This window comes from Rhea pennata, chromosome 3 (assembly GCF_028389875.1).
Source record: "Rhea pennata isolate bPtePen1 chromosome 3, bPtePen1.pri, whole genome shotgun sequence".
In the NCBI taxonomy this organism is placed as follows: domain Eukaryota; kingdom Metazoa; phylum Chordata; class Aves; order Rheiformes; family Rheidae; genus Rhea; species Rhea pennata.
In genome coordinates, this window is record NC_084665.1 from 77,874,262 (window position 1) to 77,901,076 (window position 26,815).

Consider the following 26,815-nt stretch of genomic DNA (forward strand, 5'->3'; position numbering starts at 1 on the left):
AAAAGATTTACCTTTACAGTACTGAAAATTCACTTTATTGTTCCAGGTTAAGAGTACCCAGTTCACAGCCAGTAGCCTAGATAAGACCCACCAGCACAGTTCCTCAGATCCACAGCCTGCTCCCAGCTATGCTCTTCCCCAAGGTCCTCTCAGGCACCACGTGGGCAGGCAGTGACCCAGATGCGCTCTTCTGAAAGGGCCATTTGTTCCCAGCACGCAAGATACTGGCAGATTTGACAGGTGATTAAGCGTGCATCCATCGCTGGACCAAAATACACATCCCCTCTATTATAAGGGATATTGTATCAGTTAAGTGACTGCTTACAGGACTGGTAGCTGCTTGCATATCCTGTGACGTACGTGGCAGTGCGGGTGTGTGGGATGCCTACCTTTTGGCAGTTTGTCATGTTGTATGATACAGAAGTCAACCACAGAGGCAACTGAAGTCTGCACAGACTGTTCCTCTTGAAAGATTAAGCGCTACTCTAAAAGGCTCTAAAAAGTACCTCAAGTCACAGTGTTTTGTCATCTATTTCTTTGTGACAATAAGATTTTTTTAACTACTTAATACACATTCCATGAGGTTAATAGGCAAGCAATTTGCTACTAAATATTTCATTTTTATAATATATACACACACACATACATACACACATGTACATATATACATGTGTATATATAAATCTCATAGAATCATAGAGTCGCACACAGACATGTATATAATTCTTAAGGCTGGAATAGAGAAGTAGTTCTCTCTCCTTTGGTCCAAGCTATTATCTCAATTTTTGTGTGTGTGTGTATCAAGTCGCATTCAGCATGGCTAAACAGATGTCCATTGATATATCTCTTCCTCCCTCCACCTGCAACTTTCCGTAGTATCTCCTGTCACTGTTGCCATGGACAACATCAGCGTCCCTCAGTGAAGCCAAAATCCATCTTTCCAGCTCCAAGTTCTCTCTCTCTTTTTCAAGGAGATCAGCAGAGTCTTCCTGTGTCTCTTAAGAAATGTCCTATACTATCCAGACCACACAGAAGAAATTCACATCTAAGCACTCATTTGAGGTCTTGAATTACTGCAAGATACTTTTCTCTGGCCTCTTAAATTATGATTGTGCCTATCCGGAATGCCTTTATAAAGGGAATTAGTCTAGCTTCCTCATTTATTTTTAAACAGGGTAACCTCCCCTGTGCATTCCTTTACTGACTCCTTGAGCACAAGCTGCAAGCTGTCGGCCTTCAGCACCGAAGCCTTTCACATCCGCTCTCTGTTTTTCATCTGTCATGCAGCTCTGGGAGGGTGACGTTCCCTCCAGCCACCTGTGGTGCCTGCCTCTCCAGCAGTTGCTGGTTGCTTTCTAACAAGCAGTTTGGGATTTTCTCCTGACCTAACCCACCCCACTAATGCTAGAAGACTACTTTATTGTTTTCTTTTAGGTCTCTCCTTTAAAATATTCCTGAGATGCCTCCAAAAGCCTTGAGGCTGGCTAGTGTTCATTCTGACCATTTATTGTTTTACACTCAAAGGTTTGTAGTGGTCCATTTTCTACTGGTTTTTAGGTGATGCAGAGTTCCTGCCCCAGGCAATTCACAGTCCATTTGCACTTTCTGAGTGTAGCGCTTTTATTGCACACATAATAAGTACTAATTTGAGGAGTTTTAGGCCTTAGCAGATTAAACCCTTAAACAACATCTCCTGTCATTGCAGACTTTAAAAATAGTCTAGAAACACATGGTAATAGCAGCATTGTAACCATGACAATATAAGAAAGGCAGGGTTTGTAGGCAGACGTCTCTCATTAGACCTGCTGACGTAGCTGAGGGCCTGGAACAGGACAACGTGCAGATAAGATTTCAGGCACAGGAAAGGATTTGGAGCCCCAAAGCATATCTGTTTTTCCCTAGCTATGTCAGATGGCTTAATAAAAAGAATAACAATAAGCATAGCTGATCCTGTCTTGGGCAGAGAATCAGTCCAAATGGTCATTCAAGGTCCTTTTTAATCCTGTGGTTCTGTTTTGCTAGGGATAGCTGACTTCTTCTCTATAGTCTGTGTTTTCAAGCATGTGCTGATCTTACACTGATACCACCAGAAGGCCTGTGAGTATCAAGAAAATAGACTGTCCTCATTAAGGATCTGCTGTGAGGATGTGAGAGTCATATATTGCTCGTAGACATGAGGCTGACTTTGTGCAGTAATATAACAAGAATATTAAACAGGAAGCCAATGACACTTCTGAAACATGCATGAGTCAGTAATCCAGATGCTGTTCTGGGATAGATATAGTATAGCCCTTAAGCCCTACATCTAGTCTACTCTTTTCTTTTTCTTTATATGTGTATATATATATATATGTATATATATACATATATATATACTGCATCTGCATAGTTGAGGAGGGGGGAGAGCAAGGGAAAAGCTAAATTTCTAGCTTAGTTTCCTGAGGAAGTGAGGGCTCGGCTGTTGGCTTGACATGTCTGCATGTCAGTCCTCTCTGTAACTTTTTATGCTGCTGATCTCCACCCAAGGGGGCTTCAGACATCTACCTTCATGTTTTTCTCTGTGACATATTAGCTGCTTTGAGGAAATAGGCTGTATTTGGCACGGTAGCAGGGAAGCAGCAGCGCGGTGTCTCAGGCACCTCCTGGCCAGTGGCTGGAACAAGTGTTGCCCAGCTAACACGGACAGATACACCCGACAGTACCGTGCAGAAAACTGCACATTGCAGTGCAGGGAGGCCAGAGCGTCGTGATAAAGGCTGGGGGAGGATCATGTTGTAAATGTAGCATGGCAAACTACTGTCAGGCAGAAATGAGTTGGAAATCCAGCCTCATTAGTTCCCCTGCTCAGGCATTTGCTTAATCTTAAAAAAATAAGATGAAAAACCATGGAGTAGGGGGGAGAGAGTGTGAGTGTGAGTGTGTGTGTGTGTGTGTGTGTGTAGGTTGTACTGAATAGTACTGTTTCTGTAATGACATTTTAAATCCATAGAGTATTGCAACAAAATAAATGCTTTTATGTAGCTTTTGTATTGCAAAGAAGTTTATATTAATATAGCACAATCCTGGAATTATATGAACTTTTTCTGGTTCAAATTGGGACACTCTCTTTCAAAGGAGAGACCTGACATATTTCAGAACAGTGTGCAAGAATAAAGATTTGATCCTGAGCTCTGGACTGAAGCATTATGTCACATTTTATACTTCTAGTATGTTGTCCTGAGACTTTAATTTCCTGTTTTTCATTATGCGAGAGTCTTTTTTGGAAGCCACTGGAGAGCATTTTTTTGTTTTTTTTTTTGGAAAGTAAACTGTCAAAATAATGTGATTTTTTTTTGGTGGTTATTTCCTGGATATGGAACTCATCAACTTGAAAACTCGTTAAAACAAGTAAACAAATAATCAATGAAGCAGCATGAGAGGCTACAGTTTTTCCTTGCTTTTCTCCACCCTTAGCCCATCGGTAACTTTTCATAGCTTTTCACAATAATGCTTTTCTTAATTAAACTGCTATCCCTCCTTTTCTGCTATGTGACAAACAAGTACCTCGTTTCTTTGGCTTACTCAATTTGTCTAATTACAGAAAATAGAATGCAGCATTTTCTGATCTTTTAGTTACAATACTTGCTTACTTTGAAACTTTCAGAAACAGATAAAAACAGATTAAGCAGAAATGTTCTCTAGAGCAATCCTTTAAAGAGCAACAAGCTAATATTGCAGGCTGGTAATAAAAAACATACTTCCTTTGTAGGGGGAGAGGAGGTTATGTTTTTTTTAATCATCTGCAGTTGGTTTTGGTAAGCTCTACCATTCTAATGGCACTGCCTCCTTTTTCCCTTTTCCTACAGCTTAGAAGATTAAAGTGAAAGTAATAGAAAGAAAACAATTTATTTTCAATTTTTTGTAGTTAATAATTAGTTTACAGTGTAGTATTTTCATTGTTTGTGTCTTAATCATGTTGCTATATTCCTTACCTATGCTGTTTACTTTTTTACTATATGGACTTTGTTTTATTTGGAGACACATTTACAAATAGCTCACTCTTGCAAAATTTTAGCATCTTTCCAACATTTTATGTTTCACATCAGGAAATGTGACCATGTGTAGGTGACTTAGCTACTGCAAAAGAGCATCCCCTTTGATTTCCCCAGGCCTCTCAGTATATGGCGCAGGTCTGCAGAACATGCCATTCTTCTTTTGTTTCACTCTCAGATAATTTTTGAATTACAGTAGCTAGAAAAAACAACTGTACATATATATATATATATATATATTTTTTTTCCACAGTCAAGGACGTAGCACAGGAAGCCACGATAACGTGTGGCTGGGTAAGGACCTGCATGGCCTCGATTCAGTTGCCAGTTCTGCCATGGACTTGCCTTGTATGACTGGCAGCCGCTGAGCCTCTCTGCCTTGGTTTGCTATCCGGGAATGAGAACACATCTGCCATATGCTAGTGTCAGAGTCACCTGATATTCTGTGAAGTGAGTCTGCACTCAGAAAAATTAGGCATCTTTTTATGGAGTGATAATCCATTAAAATATTACATGCGTGCCATATAAACTTTATTTGACATACTGAAAACTAGCTAAATCTGTGCATTGGCTGAACTATAAGAAGTTCTTAGTAATAGACTTCCTCTTTCACCCCCCAGATGTCCTAAGGATTGGGATATATGCCAAATTCATTAAAAATAAAAAGTTTTGGAGAAAATTGACCAAACTATTTCTTCAAACTGTAACTGAGACTCTTTCTTCCTGTATATATATTCTTGTATGATTTCTTGCAGAGTGAGAATGGCTGAGATTATGGGCCCTATAGTGATGCAATCATTAGCTTGTATGCTGTATATATACTATGTATGTGTGCGTTCATTATATATCGTGGTTATAATGTCCTCAGTTGAAACCTTGCATGCTAATTGAAGAACAAAAATATTTATTATGTAAGTAAGATTGTTAAGGAGGGAGAGGAGAACATGATATATCCCACTGTCATCTGGTCAGTGACAGATAAACTATATTTAGATTGCAAAGTATTTACACTCCTAGGTAGTCTTTGATTTGTTTCTGTAATACGTTTACAAATACGCTGTTTGGTCAGTTTCTTCTGAAGAGACTTTAGGGTTGTTTCTGTATCTTAAGAAGAAAAAATTTGTGTGTGTGTGAGATGAACTACAGAAAGTTCTAAAATCTTACATTGTGCTGAATCTCACTTTCATTTTTATTTTCCCGGTGATGTGAGTGCTTATTTCCTCTCATAGAAACTGTCCACTGGCAAATGAGGCAGGTGAGGATTTGCAGGCTGAGGGTGCAGAAGAAGGGTTATAGTGCTCTCGCTAGATCGTGTGCGCATGCCTTGGTGACTGCTGAGACGCTGGTGTTTCAGTGAGCTCCAGTAGCATCCAGCAGCATTCTTAAGCAGCTAAGGTTAGAGTCTATGCTCTCTTTTTAGGACTACAGGCTCCATTCATTTATTGGGGAAAAAAAAAAAAGTATGGTGCATAGCACTTCTCATTTCTCTGTAGATAAAAATGTTCCCACAATTCATGAGATTGCTTTTCTGCTGTTCTGAGAACTGAAGTACATTACTGCAATCACATGCTCATCATTCATGTATTACGGTCTAAATGCATGCTCAGTTTAGAGCTTGCTTGTAGTTCCTGCTATCGATTGTTTAGTCTTTGCGATGGCCTGGCGCGCAGGAAGCTGAGATTCCGGCGGTGCGCCTGAGCTATGCTGTGCACTGGTTGGCTTTCAACTTAAAAAAGCAACTAAAATGCACGCTCCCTTTTTAAGAAATGTGGATCGCGAGGGATGCTAAAGATTAAGGGTCGTTCTCAGACCGATTTCAGAAGGCGGAATTTAGGGATAAGCTGTAAGTACAGTTCTTGTCTAGCTTTCTGTTGCCTGTATGCCTTCTCTTTCCTTCTGTTCGTGTGTTTTGTTTCATTTGCTCGTGATAATTGCTGCCTGTTTCACAATGTATTTCTTAACACTTTTGCATCTTCTCATGTTTCATCTCTTTAATTTCTTTACTGTTTGTTTTCAAACCTTTGCACACTCCCCCTACATCCACAATTTTCAAATTGCAGTGCTCAGTTAAGTGGCTCCCATTTCCCAGCTCCTTTCTGTGTTCAGCTTTCTCTGTGGTCCTGTAGGTGTTGTGTTGCAAAACAAATTTATGCCTAGAAAAGCAGCTGAATATAAGAAAAGTTCAGTTCAGCTTGTCCTGCTTGAAAGTTGAAAGAGGAAAAGGTGCTAGTATCACTGGTACTGAGCTGACAATATCAATCATCAGCAAGGGGCTTAAACTGACTGTGGGAGTGAAGCATCCCAAGGAAAGGAAAACTGAGCAGTATGCTTTGGAGGGAAGAGGCAGGCCTGGAAGTAGAGATTTTCCTATATTTTCTTAATTTTTTTTTCTTCTTCTGTTTCCTACTTCTACATACTTGCTGCCACTGCAACAGTGACTTTGCATCTGAGTTCCTGCTGTTCCAAGCAGAAAGGGCAACATATGAAAGATGTGTTTTTGGACATCCACAAGTTTGGCGCTGGAGATGATGCTTTTGTGTTGAAGTTACTAATTTTCTTTGGGACTCTTTTAGCAGAGGGATTTAGTTACCTCTTTACATCTTGCAACTGCATGAAGCTTTCAAATAACCGTTCAGAAACCCAGTGAGTTTCTCCAAAAACGGAGGTGCTTGTCTTGCTTCATAGCCACTGTCGTCTTTCCAAGTGTTATTACTGGTGGAGGGGGGAGGATAATAAGAATTATTATGTCTAGTCTCAGTAGAGTATTCTAACAGTGTTGCTGTTTCTTTTCCTCTGTTGGCGTTCAGGGTTGTCTGTTGCTTCTCTTGGGAGCTCCCTCTTTGCTGCTTCTCAGTTCCCCCTATTGAAGCCTGGGCTTTTTCCTGCTACATGCCTGCTATCTGGAACTCGCACTTATCAAGGAACAGTTTCAGGGTAACAGTGAGGCTTCTGTCTCTCTGTTGAAGAGCAAGCCTATAAGCTTCCTTTACTTTAAAGGTTTTATTGTTGGAGAGCTTTCAGATGTTCACAGGATAAGGGGTCTTTATGTATAAGCTGGCATTGCACAGCAAAGGATTGCTTTATGTAAGCTAAGTTTAAGACGTGCAGTTCCTTTATAAATTGGCCACATAAACTCATTGTGTGGGTGATTTTTTTTTCTCCTTGTGCTCTACATTACTTTTAGAAGGGTTCTTCTTTTTTTTTTATATAGTTTTTTTTCAGGATTTTTAATAGGATTAGAAATCTTAAAGGGGAGAGGGGAATATGAGGAAAACGTAGCACTCTTGAAATATCCAGACATTCTCACATCTTTACTGAACAAATGCTAGTGTCAGCATCCTCTAGCAGTGTCCTTGATATGTCTGAGAAGAGTGACTCAAAACTTTCCTACTGTAGGGTCATAGTAATATGCTACTAAGAAATACTGTCTAAAATTCGTGGCCCAAAAAAACGCTTAATTTGATGTGTTATATAATAAGCACAAACTACGTTTAAAACATAATAAAAAAGGAAGGCTATTGCTTAGCAGACTAATCAACGCTTTCTTTACAAAGCGGATCCAGCTCATTTACAGGTTACACATCCTCATCCAGGCATGTTCATTTGTAAACAGTTCTGCAGCCTGAAAACCATAAGCAGGTTTCCTCCGTCTTCCCAGTTGTTGCCAAGTAAAATAGCAGCCTAAGGACCAAGGATGCCTGGTCCTAATTTAGGTTTGAAAAGACAGCAACAGAAGCATGTTACTAATGGAGAGCTGACAGCAGTTCATCACTGCGTAGAAATCTTTCTGTGTGTTTGAGTACATTATAAACTTGAATTACATCTGTTAAGGCCCATTTGAAAAATGTTAAAGACCACTTACAACTTCAGCCAGCCGCTTCCTTCAGCTGGGCCAAGCTCACATGCAAACTGCAACAGATATCAGAGAAAATTTGCTGTGTAACATTTTTCTTTGTCTTAAATCATGTTGGTTTTCTGTTTTAAATGATGGCTAAATCATCACTGGTTTTTTTTTTGCTTTAATAAAAATAAGATTTTTTTTTGTGGGCTTTGTCTAAGATTACTCGCCATTGATTTGATCCAAAGATCGTTGAAGTTGGTGGGTGCTAATGGATTATGGCTTGTGGGCTTGAGGCGGGGGGGGGGGGAGGAGAAGGAAAAAAAAAAAGTAGTTAGGGTGTCCGTTTTCAGTGGCTTTTGCCAGTAATAATAACGAACTTAATTCTAATCCCAGTATAAACTGATAAAAAAAACTGCCTGGAAATTGAGGCGAATGAACCAGGGGTTGCCTTGCGAAGCAGGCAGCAGAATGAAACAGAAGCTCGTGGTGCCGCGTGGCTCCACGGCTCGCCCCGCTCTGCTTCGCAAACCGCCCAGATTCTGACCCGCGCTTTTCACGAAGCTTTGCCGACTTTGGAAAACACAGCACAGAGGGCAGCAAAATAAATGAATATCGGCTTTGAGATGAGCCAGTTTTGGTTTCTTTTATAGTTGCTCTGATAAATTGAACAGGTGACAAGGTTAGGGAATTCATGCAGTTGAAGCCGGACAGGCTTCCCGTGCCGTTTAGTTTTAATGCAGGTTGCTTCCGCGAGCGGGTTTGTGGGACGAGCATCGGAGCGCGGCTGGGGCAGGGGTGGCTCTGCCCCTTCTGGCCCTGGGGCCAGCCTGCGTCAGTCATCAAATACTCGTGGGACCGGCGGCGTAGAAGTACTGAATTTCCCTTATTTGTCACTCCTCTGAGGGAATTATTAGATCAGTCTCTTGGTGTAGAAGAAAATACTGAGCTAATCTGGAGCTGAGCGCCGGTGGATTGTTCTGAACCTGGCTCCTCTCTCAAGCTTCTCACCTCTCTGTGCGCAGACCTTATCCAATTAGCTCTGAGGCAGAAGTAGATTTTCTTGACTTGATTTTGCTTTCCAGGCCAAATGCCTGGAAGCTAGGGAGGGAGATGGATGGTACTAGAATAATAACCACCTTCCCGGAGTCTGAGCAAAGCAGTTCAAGCACAGTATTTTTTAAGTGTTTTCACAAATTCTGCCACGCTTACAATACATGTTGGGGGAGGAGGGGTTGTTGTTGTGGGTTTTTTCTCTTTTCCCTAATATGTACAATTTTTTTTTCTTGACCACTAAACCAAGAAAACAAGCAGGGAAGAAGACATTTTGTTTTTGTAGTTTTGTGATTAAAAATTTCTGTTCCTAAAATCTTTCACAATAACATCTTCTGTTTCTTTTGTTTGTTTTTGTTTTTTGTTTTATATAAATCTTTTCCTCTCCCTCCCCACCCCAAACTCTCCACCCAAAACAATCAGTTTTAGCCTTACAAGACTGGAAGTCTGCTTTCTAATCTGCATTTAGAACAGTGTAATCCACTTGCAACAATGTAAAGAGGGCTTATTTGGCTATCCCATAATATGAATTTTATTTTCATAGCTACATAACTACTCTATATTTCATAGCTGTGTATTTTCATAACTTATTTTGTGTAACAAGGACCAGAGGAAATAATCTAAAAATCTATTCTTCCTTCCTTTCCTGCAAATGCCTGCAGCATCCTTCAAGAAAGGAACTGGTACACAGATCTGCTACTTCTGTAGCTGAGACAGACTTTCTCCATCAATAATGCAGGCCACTAAGTCATTTGTGTACAGTTGTAAAATTACTCATTCAACATTAATTTCATAGATGCCTCTCTCCTGGAAAATTCAGCTATATATACGTGGGGTAGGCAGGAGAGGTTGTTTTTCTTTTCTAAAGCAATAAAAATTCAATCTGGCTTCACTAGTTTGGACACGAGGACACTGAAATGTGTTTCCCTCTCCAGTTGCTGAACTCTTTTCATTCCCAAACCTGAACAGCAACAAAATCATGGTCCCTCCCTCTTCCAGAGGTTTAAAAAAGAAATGTTTTAACATCATTGTTAGTCTGTGCCCCATGCATTGTTTTTTCAAAAATTTTGCCTCAAGGAAAAATAAGGAGTCGCTGTCATCTGACATTTACTCAAGGCTGGCAAAATGATGGCGTTTGTCACATCTGCTCTCCATTTTGCTCAAACTGGCCCTAATGTGTGTCAAGCTGGATATTGCGTCTACTTAGCTGTTTTACCTCTGTTTTTTTCTAGACAATGGAGGACAATTAATATATTCTAAAAATGTAATGTGGCACAAACCTTTTTTTTTCTTTTTTTAGGTGTAGTTTTCAGACAGGGAGAGCATTATGTGCATGATCATATTCAAATAGTTGGCAAAGCAAAATCACTAGGTGATATTGGCTTGACCAGTTTTTCAGGGCTGGATCGAAAATAATTGGCATGCTTGCTTTATTGCCGCTGCTTGTTTCATTTTGTTGACCTTGTACCACTGCAGTCTGAGTAGTTGTCATGTCAGTGACAGTGATGGGTCCAAGCAATCTGAAGGAATCCTGTGATTATTCAAATATTTTGCATAATGTTGGTGGATTTTAATAATTAGTTGTGAAGGATCAAATCCAATTATCTCTTTCTCTAAAACAGTAAAAATAGTGGAACGTTGCTGATAAATGTTAGCAGAGTGAGAAAGAACTGTTAACATAATTTGTGGTGTTCTAGACACTAAATATTTTCTTTCCTTTTTCTCGTTCTTCACAGGGCCTGTTTTCAAACTGTTTTTAAGGAAATGTGGTGCATGTAAACTTAATCTGTTTGAGGGGGAAATTCTGGTAAGTGGTGCTGTCTTGATCAATTTTGTTTTTCCATGACAATTTCAGACAGAGATTGCTTTAGGTTTCTTCATTTTGAATTTTATTTAGCTAAGGAGAAATATATATGTTCAGAGGGACATAGTTGATTTTATATATATTATTCTTCCTTTGCTATGGAGACTCACAGGATGAGAAGCATTGACAGAAAACAGCATGTTGGGCCTCAAGGCAAGGAATGTAGTGGTATCTGCTTATTGTGTTTGTAGCTGTTACATTGTACTGAAAAGTGGCTGAGCTAAAAACCTGTAGTGGAAGAATCACAGAAGTTTAAATTAGAAACAAAGCAAACAAAAAAGCATGCTAGTGGTAGAAAAAATCAAGAGCAAAATTCATGTAGAGAAAGCACATACCTCCCAAAGTGGGAATGTTCAGTCACTCAAATCTTTCCATCCAGCCCTCAACTGTCTGTCTGGGACGCTTGCCTCTAGCCAGCAAATGGAGGTGGGATGATTGGCTTATGCCTGTGAAAAAAGGAAATGGCTAATGCTCCTGTTGCTCTGCTGGTTTTCCTATTTCTCCTGTCTGTCCCATGTGACAGGGTTCTCTACAGATCTGGTTGTTTTGCATGCAGTACTTCCAGAGGCAGCAGCCTTCTACCAACTTCTGGTCCTCAGGTGCTGTGGGAAGCTGGCATATATGGGTTGATGTGTCTGTGCTGCTGAGTTGTGCCACTGCGAGGGGAAGAGAGCAGAGAGGGATGAAAGACAAATAGTGAAATGCCCCAGCTAGAAGGAAAGACTCCTGAGAAAACTCCTCTTAGTTTTTTTCTTTTTTTTTTTCTCAAGGCTTCTAGTTTCAGCCCAACATCAAGCCCTGTAAGAAAGCAGCAGATCTGGAGTGGTCTGTAGATTTGGTCTTGCTCTTACTTCTAGGAAACTCTTTTATAAGTACAGTTGTGGCTTGTACTGATCAGTTGCCATCACCCTTGGGGGTGGAAAGCCTGCCAACAGAAGATTGCGTCCCTTTCTTCCCTTGCAATACCCAGGCAAGATATTAGACTGGAATTTTTTCTTTAGCCAGCATATGTAGATTGCAGGTGAAACCTGCTTGTTTTTCACATACAGAAGGTTTCAGAGTAGGATAGCCTGCAGGGGAAGAAATCTGAAAATCAAAGACTGGCTCTGTGAGAACACTTGTTCTTTTCTGTCCTTAAAAAAAAAAAAAAAAAAAAAAAAAAAAAAAAAAAGTTGTTGCTTCATATGCAAAGACCTAGAAGAGCTAGTATTTAAATGTAGATTGTTTGGCCTCTACAGAATGCATAGTCTTAAAGCTAAGAAAAGATGAATGAAATCAGAATTCTACCAAGGAGCTGGCCAAATGCATGAAACATGCCTGTACAGCTGTACCTAGGTACCTAGGTAAACCTACTGCAGTTTATTCTTTTATGCAATATTCTCACTGCAATTTGGCTTTTAAGGCAATTGTGTGTGCTGTAAGTTTTCACCTATATTACGTATTCTGGAATATACAACCAGATTTTAACTGTACTCCCAAAGATGAGCAACAGAACAGCAGCATGAACTCATTGGTCAGTGAGAGTTTGTGCTGACTTCTGTAACAGCTAGAGGGGTTTAGGATCCAAATCTAGTTTTCTTTTTGGTAGTAGCAACTATACTTTGCTAGTAGAAGTTGTTCCGTGTCCTTACAGATTGGCTGATCTTTGCGTGACATGTGACAAAGCTCTTGTACTGGCAGGTAAAAGAGTAGAGCTGTAATTCAAAAACAGTGACACCTCGTAACACCAGGGAAGGAAGGTTTATAATCAGACCTGGTAGTCAGATCGTTCTATTTAAATTTCCCTTCAAAGATGCACCAGCCAAGACCGGTCTATACTTCATGATTGGCCTTAATAAAATAGCATAGTTCAAGAGCAGCAAGAGGAAAGAAATAGAAGAAATGCTTTTATTAGAGTCATAGAATAACTTTAGTGGGAAGAGAATACTGCATATCAGCTTGTTCATACCTCATTTCAAAACAGGTGCAATCAGATTAGGTTGCTCAGGGTCTTGATTTTCAAAATTTGACTGGAAGCTGAGAATGGAAATCCCACAGCATCTGCTGGCACCTTTTCTGATATTTGGCCATGCTCAGAGTGAAGAAAATGTTTCCTTGCTGTTTCTTACTGTTGCTGCCTTTCTACCCTAGCAGAGCAGGGTGCTATTGAAATTGCAAAAGGCAATCCTGGGTTATTTGTGAGCAGATCTAAAAAAAAAAAAGAAAAAGAAAAGAAAAAAAAAAGAAAAAAAGAAAGCTTGTCATATATAGCTGCAACTTCCCTGAGAACCCCATGATTTGTTTCATCATGTTCAGAACAACTAAACAGAACTCGCTGTTGATCGTTGTGGACTTTGCCTCCCCCTGTGAGAGGGATGTCTTAGAGAATACCCCCAAATGAGGGAAGCTGTTTCTTGTGGCTCCAAGGAAACAGGGTGTCACACAAATCTGGTAGACTTGTTAATGGGAAAAAACCCACAATCTGGTTCACAGAGGATCTGCTTAGGCAAAGTTTCTCAACCTTTAGTTCATGTTCAGACTTGAGGAGCGTGGCTACCGAGTGTCTGAATCTCAAAACTCAGAAGGTTAGCGGATAAGCTCTGCCTTTTGGTACTCCTGAAAACTACTTATTTTCCTCATCTGCTCGGAGATACAAGAGAATAAAAAAAGACACTTCTTACCTCTGGATTGCAGATACACTGGAATTCCCTCAAGATAGTCTGGAGATGGGTTTGTACCATTCTGTGCTCAGAAGTTTTGCTCCAGAATTTAGTATTGTTTTTCTAGAACCATTTTAATATGTAAATAGACTTTCACCATTTTTTCCTTGCTTTCACAGCTGTTACTTACCCTCGTTCCCCTTCAAACTGTTTCCAGCTCTTAGTTTTGAGGTAGATAGTCAGGACCTTGAGGGTTTCATCTTGAGGGATCTCTAATATCTCCCTATGAGGCTTGCCTATGACATTCCAAATTCAGTCCACAGAGAGCATAAAAATAATTATATATATATATAATATATATATATTTTTATATATATATATATATATATATATAAAGATTTTGCGCAGTCTGTTGCCCTAACCTACTGAATCTAAGAAGGACTGGACATCAAGAGAATGTTTTGAATTTATATTGACATAGCAGCTGAGCTCGGAGGCTCAGAGGTTATTCATCTTGTATCAAAGTCCTAGAAAAGGTCATGCTCTTTCCAGATCACAAGTTCATTATGGATTTAGGAGCTGATTAGAGGAGTACTTTTGAATGCTGGGAGGGAAGTCTTAGCTGAATGTAAAACTCACTCAGCCAAGCTGATGGTATCTTTCTGAGTGGTGTGAGTAGAGACTTCTTCACATGAGATTTCTGTGAAGCAGCCTGCTGGCTGTCAGAGCAGATGCTGGCTTGGCACTTCCAGGTTTGTCCTGTGCTGCATTGAACAGAGAGTTCTGCAGACAGTTGTGGAGCAGCCATCTCTTCACATAAAATACTACTTCTGTCTTAAAAGAGTCCCAAGAAACATGGCTGACAAAGGGAAGAAAACCCTGTAGTTTTCTGGTTTTGCTTTCCCCTCCTGTCCGCCCTAATCAGACCATTCTTTGCCAGCCCAAACTCTCCTTGAAACTATGGCCTTTCCTAAGAAATTGCTGTGTTTCTAAGCATGACCCGTGCTGTACCCTGTGTTGCTCCTCCCTCATTCGTCTAGCTCCTCTAGATCCTGTAGCTGGTTATAGCAATCCAGGTCAGAGGAGGGAAAACTGCAAAGTAAATAGAGGGGCTGTTATATCATCTGCTATGCTACTGCATATTCATCTTTTTATTATAGATTTACTCTTGCCAATAAATCTGTGAGTACTTGAATTAAGACATGGGTCATTTAGTTGAACTTACATTTTGGGGACTGGAAGTCCACCTGAATATGGGGAGGACCCTCCCCCGCAAGTTCTGAGATTTTTGATGCTTCAGGTGAAATCTGAGATGCTGTGCTTCTATCTGAACACTTGTCTATAGATCAGAAGCAACTGCACATCTTAAACAATGGTTGCAGCAATTTTTAGTTGGTTATATCGCATAAAATGTGGGTTGCAGCTGTTAAGACACTCCTCTGGGGTTCTGTTTTGTTTTTCCGTTAAGGGCAGTCAGATTCCTCTTCTCTCTTTATTTTAAATGAATAATAATCTAACAGGTAGTGCCTGATTTGATTTTTAGAAATTATATAAAAACAAATATTTATTAACTTTATGTTTGTTTGGCATTAGAAAGATTGTGCATTTCTGGCTGTCTGACTTGTGTGACATTATTATTTAAATATGTGACATCTACCAAAACTGCTGTTGAATTTCCCTTGATTCTTTGCACTTGTCAAGTTTCTGACATCAAGTGTTACAGAGCAACTACGTATTTCGTGTGAAGAGCTTGGAATATATACTGTTCAAAGCTCTTACTGTAGGTAATAATTTGCATTATTACCTGTATTCTGCCATGTCCACAAGAGGCTTTGCTGGAATCATTAGCTGCCTGTTCTCTCTAGTTATGGCTGACCTGGTACCTTTTGGTCCTATTTCTGGGAGCGTTTAGTCTTCTGGCGACATTAATTTGGGTACTGATGTGCCTCGTAATGTGCTTCTGTTGCCTAACTTCATTATCTTCTTCCTATGGGCTGAAGATTAGCACACATTTTTAGGAAGGAAAGTGTGTGGAAATTCTTGAGCATTTTAAAATATCCTGGGTTTTACTGAGATTTGTTGTGCTATGCTTGTAATTCTTTCAATTTTAGTCTATTTCTTTTCTTCCAGTCTACCGCGTGTGAAAGGTCTGGATATTGGTGCCACTGGGTGCAATAAATGTTAAAGCAGGTCTGTACAGTCTCTAAGGAATGCAGCTTGTCCCTTGCCCGGAACTGTGTGTCTCCAATCCTTATATGACTGGATTTAGTCTGCAACTTAACACAAGTGAAGTGCTGTTACACTTTTGTTCAGCTTGCTAAATCAGATACCCGACACGTGAAGGTTGCTACATTCCAGACTCCTGCAAGAGGATCTTCGTGTCTCAGTCTGTACATTTTCCCAGGTGTTTTCCTTTGTCTTGCTGTCAATCCATTTAGTTTAGCTTTTGTTTTGGCTGAAGTCAAGGTGGTCCAACTGTTGAAATTGCTTAGCAAAAGAGAGTTGTTCTGTGGGCCCGCTGTGCAGAGGCCTCCCTTGTTGTAGAAAGAAGAATGAAGAAGAGAAGAAATAGAGAAGAGTGCTATATTTAATGGATTTAATAGATTTTAAAACTAAAGCACACTAAGGTGCTGTTTAGACAGCACCTGAAGTTGGGGCCTGCATATTGCCGTATCTCCTGACTTTCATAGCTGACTCAGTGGGATCTTTGTAGTGGATCGTGATGTTACAGCAACTTGAAGCTGCATGATAGAGTTTTGCAAGTGATAAATTAGTTGATCTTTTAATCTAAATAACAGGCCCTCCAAATGCTATGTTGGAAGAAGAGCATTAAGCTTGCAAATTCAAATGTTCACTTCAGGAAGTGTCGCATCAACTTTGTTCTTTTCTGTACACTTGCCAGGGTATTTTGTTTTTTGCTACACAGTTGGGCACTTTTTAACACAAAGATACTCCCATTGCATCACACTTGCATGTTCCTATACCTTATTCTCCCTTTCCCTGTCCTTCCCCTCCTTACCCTCAAAGAACTAAATGGAAATTTTTATGCAACGTACTGTAGAGATCACTTCCACCCAACCTGTTATGAACTCAGATGTGCAAATGACTTGTACCTTGTTTCACATCCAGCTGTGATAATTTAATATTAAAGTGTAAGGCTAGCTTGCAGCGGATTGGTCCAATCTATTTGGTAGTGGGTTCTGTGGTATTGCAGGTAGAATCTCCACGGAACTTAATTGCTAGCAAGTAACAACTCCTTAAGTGAGCCCATGCAAATTGAGATGTATTTCACAGATGAAACTTGTGAGGAGTTTTCTGCAGAGATGGAAAATACCTCATACAAAGATTATGCCTTGTTGCTATAAGTTCCTGGTCCAACTCACAATACCTCTCAAAGTTTTTGGAAGGTCACCAGAAGTTTTTAACATGGAGAAATCACTGCAATTTACCATGCCTTGTTTCAGAATTGACTTGAAAATTTTTGGCTGGTCATGCCAAAAAAACAAAACAGCAACAAAGAAAGGAAAAAATCTGGCAGCAAGCAGCCAGCGCAGAGAATATTGCCAAACTTGAATCGTTTGTGCCAAATTTATAATCAGGCACCAACAGGGTCTTAGTAGGTAATGCTACAAGTCCCCAGCTAAGTGAGGAAGGCCAGAAGAGCCTTCAGAGAGAGACAGCACTCTTCAGCTGGGGCCTGATTTGCATGATGTGCTGTGTATAAGACATGGATCATACCAAAGATTAAAAGGGGTAGAGAGCATCTTCCCTGACTCTGGTTCTGTCTATTGGATAAGGCAGTTTCTGTGGAAAGAGTCTTATTAAATTGCATTGTTGTAAGAATAAATACATATACAGATATTTTAGATTGGGTGGACGGATGTAGATTTTCCCTTTTTGATGTGTGCTATATTTTGTATAGTACAACGAAGGCACTACTTTAACTCTAGAGGATTTTGTTTATGAAATATAGGTGGGGAGGGTTAATGTAGTTCTCCCAGCATTAATTCTGCCTCATCAATATTTAATGGATTTAATAGATTTTAAAACTAAAATCACTTGGAAATTTTCTTTCAGCCCACTGTGGCAGAGGTTGCAAAAACTAAATGAAAGACAAAATGCATTAGTATATAATATAGAATGTTGCAGTATCAAGAAGATTTACTTAATTATGGATTTATTTAGGAGACTTCTCTGTGCCTTTTGTGCAGCTTTATTGTGGGAGCTAAATACTTTGCACATAGGCAAGTTATCTCTTCAATAACACTTTGGTGTGGATCTCTGGACATGAATATGTGTTTCGACCTCATAGTGTGAGCACATTGCTTTAGTTCTTCATCTGTCATTATGTCTCCCTCTTGGGTTAAATGCTCATCTGGCATAAGCATAATGAAACTGCTTTTAGAAAGGAGCATGAAGAAGAGGAGAGATCTCACTGCAGATTACTAAAGCTGGGTATTTTTGGACATTGAGTTATTTATATTAATCAGTTTGCTAAGCTCAGAGATAAAAGAAAGCCTGGGAAGCAATCCAGAAAAAACAAGAACAGAAACTAAAAAAGATGGTGTGAAGATCATGCATTAGTGAGTGTTTTCAGAATGCCTGCAGTGCAGTATCGTAATAGCCATTTAAAAATGAAAATAAAGATGAGCAGATCTCGAAGGCCGGGGCTCAGAGTTGGGGGAGATTCCTCTTTGACGTGTCCCTCTCCGTCAGCCAAGGCAGAAAGGCCCGACAGGAGCGCTGTATCTCATCCTGCGGCAGCCCCCTACCAACAGCAAACAGCATTTGTGAGCTCCAGGGAGTCTCACGTGGCCCCGTGTTGGTCCAGGAGACTCAACTGTTCCCAAGACACGCTATCAGGCAGATCACTGATGATGCTTTTTAGAAAATCTCCAGTACGCTCGAAGAGGGGTGTTAGTCTGTGCTTTTAGTAACAGCTTTGTGTTTATGCTGTATGTACCATCCTGAAAACCTCAGAGCTAACAGAGGTTTATACAACCTTCGGATAAATGGTGTTGTGTCCTCATGACCTTTATACCTGTGCTCTGCCCATAGAGCCACAGAGTACATCTAATACTGTAAGTCATATCACTTCTATTGTTTTTAGAGAACAAAAAAAATAAAAGATTAAACTGTGTAAATGTCATTCATGCCCAGCCCATTTAATATTAAGAGAAATCTGGTCTGAAAATTTCCCTTCAGTAAAAAACTTGAAAAGCGTTGAAGACTGTGTACAGTTTTCATCATGTCATGCAACAGTAGCAGTGAGAAATGTAAAATCTAGTTAGTCTGCTAGGGTTTTAAATACTGTTCTGAGTGTTGAAAGCCCTACCTTTTTAATCCTCTAGAAACCTTTCAGACCACACTGATTTACTAACATAGGGTTTGGGTTTTTTAATCAAACTGTGTTTTTAATTTCTTGTATTTTACCTTGTGTAAAAATAATGAAGGGATGAGGTTTGAAAATATAAATGACATGAGATTCCAGATTCTTTACAAAATTGTCAGTTAAAAACATTCATGAATCTTAAATGTGATCTGAATTGTTAATTATTTGGTTCCTAACTAACAAACCTTCTGAATCATTGGTTAAGATACTAGTTAGAAAGAAGACCATATGGAAAGAAACTTGCATTGCGCACTTTGGGAACATCAATTCAGGTTATTTCTTGTCTGGTTTTGCTACTTCAGATGTTGAAAGTTTGTCTTTTTTCAGGGGGAACTTAAGCCAAATTATAGTACAATACACTTTAATCTAGTGGTTGCATGAATGCACCAAAACTCATTGCTGACTTCTGGTTTTCTGTAATTAGACTCAGTTGTCAATATTGGCAAATCCTTATTTGCCACTATACTTGCTGCTTGTGTATGACTCTCTAAAGGGTTCTCCATTTTTTCCCTTCAGCTAGTTCTGCAGTGTTACAGCATTAATGTCTCCCTGCATGCTCTTTACATAATCCCTTTTCCCCCTCATTTCTCCACACTTTTATCATTTGATGAGAAATATTTAGGCTACTGTGTGTCTTTGTGCCTAAGACAGAGGCTGATAAAAGATCTGATACCTGAAATTCTACTCTGTCAATAAAAGCAGATTATCTCCAAATCTATCTGTAGACATATAGGCAACTAGGAGACCTACAGCTGATAGATACTATAGGCTTCTCATTGTTCTCTCCCATTGTGGTTATGCCGGTTATGTCAAAACAAAAAAGCAATAAATATGTATGTGAATGAAATGGCATTACTTTTTGTCTGGGAGGACTGTGCAACATCCACAGTTCTATTTTTAAGAAATCCTCTATGATTATTTTGGTATCTGCTAAATACCTTTGCAGGAGACAAAAATCATCACATCTGCTTTTTAAAAAGTGTTGTGTTTGAATTTTGCCCTCTAAGTGGCTATAATTACATAGGGAGGCTTAGTTTGAGTCTAACCACAAGTTCTCCTGTATGTCATTAGATGTTGTCAGGGGTTCAGCATGTACAGTTGTAAATGACAGTGTATATCCTCCTTTTCTTTTTTGGATTAGACTCTTTATAAGCCAGATGTCTCAAACAAGAGAGCGAGCACTATTCAAAGCCAACAAAACAAGAAAGCTTGAGTTAAATCAAAGGGCTGTTTGCAGCAACCTTTTGCTCTCTAGAGGAAATGAGAGCACGCCGAAGACACGAGCTCCATTCCTGGTTTAACACAGAGTTATTGCATGCCTATACTGAAGTACTCATTTCTCTCTTACTGTGGCATGTGCTTTCCACTTGTGTGTCATCCTCTGTGTGTGGTGTAGATGTTATCCAGAAACAGTTATCTGCAGAGACTTGTCTGGTCATGTATGTGGAGTATGCCGTTGACTATTATCAACAGTAGTGAACCTTGCACAAACTGTAGTTCGCATCTTTGTCTGAACAATTTCACAGGGCTCATACTCGGGAAAAGAAGCCCTTCGTGTAATATCTCTTACAGCAGTGCCCAAAAAAGCTCTGTGTTGCGTAAGACTTAGAAAACAGCCTACCTTGAAGACATTTCAAAAGATTGATGTTGGACAGAGCTCTGAGAAAAGGGAGATGATTTGCAGGCATGGAGATCAAAGGGCTTGTGCTGCTAGTTCTGCACAGGTGGGTGTGCTTGGGAAGGGTTCACACTAGAACAATTCTTGTTACTTCACCTTTTCCATTCAGTTTAAGCTGCCAAACTTGCAACTGCTTTTAGCATGCTCTTAGGCGTGTGTGATTTGAGTGAATGTAGGTGAGAATTAAGTGTCACGTTATGGGCAACAGAGACCTGTTAACCCTTTTACAGCACCTTTAAGTTCCAGAAATCAGAAGAAAGATGTATTTTCCCTTTGAGGCATATCTTTCATTAATACCCTTGAAAATCATGCATATTGCAGGGGACTTCTCAAAGCACAGCAATTTCTATTGCTGTATTAAATATTTGCCTAGTTGAATGTGTAATTAAATAATTTTTAGCTGTGACTTTTAACTACTATTCCTTCCCTAAGAAAATTCTTCATAAATACTATGAGAGACCAGTGCCATTCCAGGCCACCGTTCTGCTTCAGCAGGATCTTTAGAAGTGGTTGCAGTGTAAGAATTCTTATGTCAGATTATCACTGCTATTTTGCTTCCGCTGGAACCAGCAATTCTCATGATTCCCTCCTGTCCCCAAATATTTATCTTTTTTTAGAGGATGCCCATGAACATAATCAATGTCTTTAAGTCTTTTTCTTTTCTCTCTCATATATCCAGATAAATTCCAGGAGTGTTGCGATGTAGCTTTAGGGTTGGAGAAGCTTCTGCTTGTCACCCAGATAAGAACCTTCCTCATTAAAAAAAAAAAAAAATGTTCAGTAGTGGAGGAGGAGGATGCCCTAGGCACAGCTAATGAGTTAGTCGTATATTTTCTTCAGGTTGGTAGTCAGCATTGGTAGAAATCTGTTCTTTGATCGACAGTTCTGTAATGATGTTGGACAGGATAGCAGCAAATGCTCTGTAAGTCTGGGCTGGTTGAAGTACTGAAAATTCCTTAAAGTCTGAGATAAATCCCTCTGGAGCTTGCTTTGTCTGCTCATCTTCCATTTCTTGTATTTAACCAGTCTGAATCCAGGTCATCTGTCCTAGGCTAATCTATGTCAGTGGAGTGTGAAGGGAACACCTTTTTTTTAATTTTTTTTTTCTTTAACGCAGAACACATGAGTAGAAGAGCAGGCAGTAAGGACATTGAAAACAGGGCAGTCTGCACAATGTATTGAAATAGGTGTCGGTGACAGTGCTGACAGAAATCTGTTCTCTGCCAGTTTGACAAAAGGTAAACTAATAAATGGCTCCTCAGATGTACTAGTTTGGTTATTCAGCAGGTACTGCTGTCCAATTACTGCATTAATAAGCTCAGCTGTAGCCCAGAGTGGTCCGGCAGTCTCCAGTTAAAGAGTCTGTAATTTACAGAAGGAATTCCTGCTGATGTTGCATGCGGCTTTTCTGTAAAGATCTGGAAATACTCGAGTCATCACAATGCATTTGTTAAATTTTAGAGATGTTGCACACATTATGTTTAAAAAATAGTTGGAAAGTAGGACTCACTAATGCAGTCTAGTTAAGTCTTTTGCAAAGGCTTTTAAAGTGTCAAATGTGCCTTGCAAGTAGCAGAGACTGATGCTACAGATTATTTAAATGTATATGACATCATCAGTGGATAATTTTAAAACCCCACTTACTATGTAGCTATATTCAGTATCTAGTAGAAGCCTTGTGTATGTGAGAAATCATACTTCTTTCTGTTTGAAGTCATCTCACCTGCACTATGCTTGTTCTTGGTGGAGCAGCGTAACGTATCTGATCGTGATTTGGACTCTCTTCAAAAAGCGGCTCTTCAGCTTGCCGCTGTGATTTACAGGAACAGCCGTGTGACGCTTCTTCAACCTGTTGGAGCTTCCAGCTTCTTTGTTGGTCATTACAGGGCGAACATAATTTCAGATCCTTCTTAGCGCTTAAGTAAGGTACAGTCAGTTTCCTTGTAAAATTGCCTGAGCAGGTCCTCTGGTAAATGATAATAACGTAGTTGTGGTTCAGTGGGGTTTGGCAGGATAATTAAAATGGACATTAGTTCTGCAAATAGGTATGCAGTTAAACTCCACAGATCTGCTCAAGTGCTTGGTTAAGTCTCTAGATACATAGGTTCAGTTGTGAGCGTATTTGTCTTCTATTTATGATTTCCACTGCGATCTACACATCCTTTGCTCTGGAAAATTATAGTTTAAGTACACTGAGTGCTAAAGCATTTCTGTCTCTTAACACACAAATGCTCCAACAGTAGATGGATTCATGCTGTTTGTGCCATCTCTTTTTTAGACTTTTATTTTAAAACTATTTTAACCCCTGAATGCTCAGGATTTTTAATATGGAAGAAAGAGAGAACAGTTAAAGATTTCATACAAATCCAGAATTAGCGTTGTGAGGATCTTTCCAAATAAACTTGAGATTTGTACGAAGTTGACTGTTACTTTTTCACGCAGGGACAATATTGATTTTGTGCTGCATGAAACATCCTGCTAAGCTTTAGTGCAAAATAAACTGTGCTAACCTCTTGACCCTTCCCCTGACAGCCTCATCATTTTCTGGCTGAATGTGTCTGATCCCCCTGCAGCTATAGCCATAAACACAAATATACCTTTCAAAATCATTTCTTGAACTTTTTCTCTTCATTTCAGAGAGCACGGAAAAACTGGAGTGTCCCTGTCTGGCCCTACAGACATAGCCTTGCATTTCCAACCAGTAGTTTGGGGGAGAGGGTTTTAAAAAAAAACAATTAGCATTGTGTACGTAGTTAATTAATTTAAAATTAAATGCTGCTGCTGCTAGTAAAAGGTCATACTAGGTTTTGTTATGGCTTTGAGAACCATAGGGCTTTAGTGAAAGCTGTCTGTGAGAAGGGATATATTGTCTTTGTATACAGTCTGTGACAAAAGAGGAGCAAGGGATGCAGTTTTTACAAATGATACTGTAGTTTTTATTATGTTTTCTTGTATGTCATGGTTTTGCTGTGTTGATTTTAAGAAGTAGCCTTTCAAATAAAGCAAGGTAAGGAGGCAGGAATATTGTCTTAAGCACAGAAAAAGGAGCTGATGTGCTGAGTGGATGAAGACAGAAACCTGATCTCTCACTTGCTAGTCCACCACTCTCATTATTAGATGATCCTGCTTCCTAGGCAGACAGATTATTTCATATTTTTATTCATTAATGATTTATCAGACAGCTTCTCCCCTAAAGGCTCATCTCTTCTGTTACATTCACAGCCCACACGCAACCAGTAACATGTAGCTGCCAGCTGGCACCCTTACATTAAGTGTGCAAGCTGCTAGTACTTCGAGTTTTCTGTTGTCCCCTTCTCCCTTTCCATCACCGCTCACCTGCCTGCTACTTGGTGTCCTAGATTGCACTAGATCCATAAAGTCTCCATTTATCCTGTTTTCCTATCCCATCTCTATAATCCTTTTGCTTCATGTTCTTGTACTAAGAGAGAAAGAAAGAGAAAGATGAGGTGATTCCACTTGTAATATGGTAGTGCTTGTGTTTTTGTTACTGAAATACTTAAGGGCTCCTTCAGAGCACTGTTCATTTTGGTGTGAGGATATGGTCATTGATGATTGACATTTTAGTTGCAGGGAGAATTAACAAAGAAGAGAGGGCTGGGGAGAAAATGAAAGAACTTTGTGTATGAACCTATAAATGTGAAGGTGTGGGTTGGCTTTAATTTCAGATTTTGCTCTCAAGTTCTTGGCACAACAGCTTTTTGAATTCCTTTTTCAGTTGCCTATACGAGATAGTGATTTTTATCACATTACTAAATATCAACCCCATTCTTGTTCTCTATTCTGCTCCCAGGAGTCAGACATGCTTTGAGGTCTGGGAAAGGGAGTCCAAATGAAATCTCATGATTAAAGGGAAAAATTCCCAAATTATTTACTTCTTTCCAGCCCTGCCAACTACCTTAATCACGATCTACCTACTAGTTATTCTTGCAGTAAGCCAATGATGCGTAGAGCAGCAGTAAATGTCCATTGCGTGGGGGTTGTGGCTGAGCACAAGGGTTACAGAACAGGAGGAATAGATGAAACACCTTTGAGTGATTTATACATGAATATATAACTCTAGAGTACTTAATCTACTCTTGGCAAGTGGGGATTGATAACTAATTTTCTCTCTTCCCTCTCCCACACCCTCTCAGCATCTTCAGAAAGGGCATGTGACAGGAATAATAAATCTTGCAATAAATTCACCTCCTTGTTTAGTACTTGGCACTCTTGAAACATCTTCAAGCCCATTATTTTAGCAGGTTACAATGGAAACCATGGATTAAAAGTGCTATGAATGCCTCAGTAGGAAGAAACTGCTCCTTGAATGCCTAAAATATGTAGTCACTCACATTATTTTTAAGAACTTCCTGAATTGCTCCCTAACCTGGCTATTCAGACCCCTTCATGTGCCCCTTTGAAACATCACTTAATCAGCATTAAAGGAACCTGGCTCTAATCTAGGTCCTTCATCACTCCGACAGCTTCAGAACAGCCAGAACCTTAGATGGTGTGATCTCAGGCTTTGGGAGAAGTCTAGATGTAAATCCAAATTGGATCATCTTTATTCCGAGTCTCCAAAGTGGAGCTGTTTACACTGCTGTTTTAAGGACAGAGCTAGAAGGAAAAGTGGAATTCAGGCTGATACACAAAATAGTTTCTCTGTCCTGTTGTAGACCACAGAACTCATCCATTTGAATACCTTTTGCTGGAGGGGAGAGAGGTGGGTGAGATCAGTAGAACATGCTGTGGGTTTTGGCAGACAGCTGTCTGGAAAACCACAGTGAGGTGTGAGAGAGTAGAAACGCTTCCTGCTCCTCAGAGGCTCCCACAAGGCTATGCTCACGGAGGACATGAAAAGAAGTTGTCTTGTGGTGTCAGGTCAGAAGAGGGAAAGAACCAAGAAGAAACTGTAAGTAACTTATTTCCAGGGCCAGTTTTGCTGATGGAACAGAGACTTGGGACATAGATCTTACATGTTCCCAGACCAAGCGCACAGCCCATCAGCTGCTGCAAGATTGGTACATCCCAGAACCTTAGATGATGACAGCAACTGAGCTTGGGAAGGCACTTTCACGCGTTAGCAGATATGTCAAAACCTCTTCCAGCTGCACCTGTAAAACCTGTGAAAGCTGGAATATGACTGTTAACAGAACTAAGGACTTGTTTGCACCAGGATGTTGCCATCAGAAAAGCCGGGTGCAAATTTACAGCACCCTGACTTCTCCTTACCAAGGCCCTGTATATGGTGTGATGTTACCACATGTATAGTGTGCATTAACCGTAAATAGTGTGTGTTGAATTTCCACCTAACACTAACTGCTTGTGGTAAACCTCAGTTTACCAAGCAGTTATTTGCTTTTTCTTGCATTTCATCTCTTGGCTTTAACACTTGGATTATAACATAGGTTCTAAAATAGCAAGGATTTGAATCATGCCATTAGCCTGCAAAATGTGTATCTTGCTTTCATTATGTTAACTGAATTGCTGCATTTGTCTGTAGTTTCTAAAAGGAGGGGGAGGAGGAGGTTAACAAGTGCAGCAGATGTAAGTATGACCTGACAGAGTCACAAAGCTGCTTAGGTTAGTCAGGTCCTCTGGGGATTGTCTGGTCCAACCCCCCTGCACAAAGCAAGGTCAACTAGAGCAGGTTGCCCAGGACCATATCCAGGTTGGTTTTGAATAGCTGTAAGGATGGAGACTCTACAACCTTTCTGCTCAACCTGTTTTAGTGTGTGACACCTGTACGCTAAAAAAGTGGGTGTTTGTGTGAAATGGAATTTCCTGTATGTTGCCTCTTGCCCTGTCCCTGGGCACTACAGAAATGTCTTGCTTCATCATCTTTACTGCCTCTCATCAGGTATTTATACATATTGATTAGATCTCCCCTGAGCCTTCTCTTCTCAAGGCTCGGTAATCGAGAGTAGCCTCCCAAGGCTCCCTTACTGAACAGCTCCCTTAGCATTCACAGGTGCATCCCATCAGGGCCCATGGGCCAGTGTACATCCAGTTTGTTTATATGTTCCCTAACCTGATCCTCTTTCACCAAGGGAAAGTCTTCCTTGCTCCAGACTTTTCTGCTGGTTTCAGGGGCTGAGATTCCTGAAGTTCAGCCTTACCAATAGAGTAAGGCAAAAAAGACATTGAGTACCCTTGCCTTTTTTGTGTCATATGTTGCTGGATCCCCTGCCTTGTTCAGCAAGTGACCCACATTTTCTCTAGTCTCCCTTTTTGCTGCTGACATACCTGTGGAAGCCCTTTTTACTGGCCCTCACATCCCTCACCAGCTTCAATTCCACGTGGGCTTTGGCTTTCCTAAT

The 26,815-nt window shown here is 40.1% G+C and overlaps 1 protein-coding gene across 3 annotated transcripts in view; it reads left to right on the plus strand.

Moving 5' to 3' along the window:
• The window catches only part of FYN (FYN proto-oncogene, Src family tyrosine kinase), a 137,470-nt gene that overhangs the window by 50,965 nt on the left and 59,690 nt on the right, over window positions 1–26,815 (plus strand). For 2 of the 3 annotated variants that reach the window (XM_062572635.1, XM_062572637.1), the window contains exon 2: window positions 10,659–10,729. The exons of the other annotated variant lie outside the window; for it this stretch is intronic. The gene's annotated coding sequence lies outside the window, so the exon portion shown is untranslated. The remainder of the gene's footprint in view (window positions 1–10,658; window positions 10,730–26,815) is intronic. 3 annotated transcript variants of the gene reach the window in all.